At 32.8% G+C, this 3,349-nt stretch overlaps 1 long non-coding RNA gene across 1 annotated transcript; it reads left to right on the top strand.

The window, feature by feature from the left end:
- Window positions 1-1,180: 1,180 nt before the first annotated feature.
- On the top strand, window positions 1,181-1,910 carry LOC146898157 (uncharacterized). Its single transcript, XR_015022701.1, has 2 exons — window positions 1,181-1,302; window positions 1,389-1,910. It is a non-coding gene; the product is annotated as an uncharacterized LOC146898157 (long non-coding RNA).
- The last annotated feature ends 1,439 nt before the right edge of the window (window positions 1,911-3,349 follow it).

Below are 3,349 nucleotides of genomic sequence, written 5' to 3'. Positions count from 1 at the left end.
ATCTCAGAATCGCCAAAAAGCCTGTACCTGACTTCAGGTAAATAAATAGACTATATACCATATAATCATCATATTATCATGTCAATGCACTTTATGAGAGCATCTTGGTCATGGTTTCAATGGATATTAATTTCAGTTTCTATGATCGTTCATCTCCAGTTTACACTCAACCGCGATATTTGCCTTCGTCGAAGATGCTTGATGTTGATATCACTGATAGTGTTATCGGGGAAGGATGTGCGATTAAGGTAAATTATTTTCGAATCTGTTCGAAGAATGTGAGATTTATACTTTTCTTGACAAAGATGTCAAATATGATTAAGTGGATTTAATCGTGAGAAACTTTAATTTTTTCGGTTTCCTAGAATTGCAAAATCTTCCATTTAGTGGTCGGGCTGCGGTCTTGCGTTACGTTCAGAAAAACGAAAAAATTCAGCAAATTACATTCAGGAGCTGAAAGAAAGGAAATACATGAAAAACTTGATAAATGGTTTATGATACTTGATTTCTGTGGATTTGGTAAAGTCCCTTAAAGCGCATTTATAAAGAATGCAAATTTTTGTTGGATATTTCTTCAGCTGGTACCTCATCTAACTTTTTCTTACCACTTTAGGTTTAGGATCCATATGAGCCTTAATCTGTCATACTGCATTGGTTTCTTGGACCATGTCAGTATTTGCCAAGGCAATCCTTAGTCCTTTTTGGTCTATAAAAATTAGAACTTATTAAACCACCTTTCACATACATGTACTGTTAGCTAGGTCATTTATGGTCATGCTTGTGGTTGTGCTAACATATATCATGCTTACATATCAAACCATTATATTTACATATGTAAAGTTTGGTATTTGGTGCAGAAAATTCAGGTTTACACTTCTTTGACTTCTTTGCCAATTCAATCCTTAGAAAGGTTCTCTTTCTATTCAGAAGGGAAAACCATATGCATTTTCTCCTGGAAGACCAGAGTTCTTGATAAATTACAAATCAAGCTTGGAGTTCTTGGCTTTTCTAAAAGGTAGTAGTCATATCTCCTTTTAGTTAATCTCACTTTTCACCTTGATAAACAGAAATAAAGAAGAAAATGTGGCCTTAATGTGTCAAACAAATTTGTTAATTTAACAGTGTATTTTCTAGATTTATCGATACATGTCTAAGGGTATATATTCACTAATATATGTCATTTAATTCCATGCAAGACTACTGTACGTCCAGATCTGCTGTTGCTAAATTTCGATCTGAAGCAATCTATACCGAGTTCATGAAGCAATGGAATTGGAAACTTAGAGAGTATTTTGCTTTGAGGTGATTCTTATCTTTAAGATTGTCATAACTTTATAAGAATACCTGAATTATTAGTGATATGGATCTCATATCTTCAATTGCCTCAGGTTTCAGGAAATAGCAGGGTCTTTAGATTCTATGTTGACAACTTCCAGTCCTGTCCCCGTTCAAAATTTAGATCATGGCAAAGTAAATTATCAGGACTTAAGGCTAAAATCAAATGGCTTTGTTGGAGTGTTTGAGATTGCGCTGGAGAGAATAAAATGGTTGTGTCGTAACTTGCTGGCAGGTTTGGTCTTTATTTTCAACAACAGCTTGGAGAGCTAGGAAGTAATTAAGACTAATTTTCAAGCAAAAAGAAGAACGCTATATTAGAAAGAAGAAAAATATGATATGAAGTGAAGAAATGATGGGTAGAGTTTTGAGGGTTTTAATTTTTCTTTTTATTTTTCTTTGTTTGAAGAAAGAGTTTACGAATATGGTAATGAGTATTCATTTCATCATTGTCAATTTAGAGATACTTTTATTTTCCTGCTTGACTGCTACTCATTTTGCTCTTCATGAACTCCTATACTCTAGCCTGTATGGTACTTGAATGTATAATACTTTGGACTTACCCTTAACTCTAATCCAAAACTACTTGAAAATGTTGTTTCTTTGGTTCATTTTGTGTCATGCGAATGTAATCGTAATTTGCACATCATTGGTTCCTTCTTCGGTTCCAATTAGTTTAATCTTAATTATTATGTTGTTTTCCCGATCTCATGAACAAAATATATGCTATTTTCATGAATCAAGACCTGGTAAAGCTTTGATAAATATTTCTAATGTTTGTGCAATATTCCTTAATTTGCTCATTTTTCCTTTGAAACAATTTTTTACAAAATACGTTTTACAACCCGTGCGAAGCACGGGTTTGTAACTAGTTTAATATAAATAAAAAGATTCGAATGTAAATGATTTATTTTTTATGGGAAAGAAATTCATATCATTTCATTTCATTAGATAATAAGTAATTGATATATAGTGGGACATCAATAAACAATTGGGAACTGGTGTTTAATTGAATTGTGTTATTTCATGAGCGACCTCATTTGCTTTTCTCTGACTAAGCTCAACCACTAAGTTGTGAAAAGAATTGCTAAAAACTTGCCTACGATAGTACAATACTAAATTATGCTACCAAACTCAGTTTGTGTTTGCTTCCACCGTTGAAAGCATCTACCATTATTTTAAAATCAAGCGAGAAATTGATACCTTCAAAACCCAACTCAGCGACCCATTGCAATGCTTGAGAAATACACATTGTTTCGCCTAACTCAACCAAACATAATGGAGAGAACAATTTTGTTCTCGCAAGGAAAAAGCTACCATTGGATTCACGAATGCACATTCCTATATCAACTTTATTAAGATCGTATGAGAAAGATGCATCAACATTGCATTCATATCCAAACTAACGCATATGTTGTGACATGAGGAAAAAGAGGATTATTGAGAATTGAAAGTGCAGTATGCAAAAAAAGATATAAATTTTGAATCAAATATATATATTTTTTGAAATAGAATCAAATATAAATAATTAACTACCTTATTTAGTTCATTATCGTATATATTTTTATCATTTCCTCTTCACCAGACATATTCATATGACACTAACAACCTCCATGCACATTTTGGATTTAAGTTTTTTTTCTTTTCTTTATGACACATTTGGTAAGTTCATTCCCTCTTTATCCAAAAGAAAAGAGTGAAAACCGCTGAAATCCATCATTGTGTCTGCCCAACAATTACTCAAAAGATATAATTGAAGCAATATATATTATGCACTGAAATAAAGAATTATGACGCTATATTTGCATGGAAACAGTGAGTTCCAATCATGATTCTGGTGGTATTGCCATGCATGGCTCTTCTTCTGTCAACCTCACTTTTTAATCAACCCAAAGTTTGAGTGTAATAATATCCCACATACTGCCCATTTTATCATACAAGGAGTTTTCTGCAGTTTTTGCAGCACCTTTCAATGACCCATCACTTTCATTCTAATATGAAGGTATAGAGAATA

Source organism: Medicago sativa, chromosome 8, assembly GCF_051527215.1.
Source record: "Medicago sativa cultivar Bolivia chromosome 8, Bolivia_mono, whole genome shotgun sequence".
Taxonomy (NCBI): Eukaryota; Viridiplantae; Streptophyta; class Magnoliopsida; order Fabales; family Fabaceae; genus Medicago; species Medicago sativa.
The sequence above is the reverse complement of the archived record's forward strand: the minus strand, read 5'-3'. Positions and strand labels throughout refer to the sequence as shown.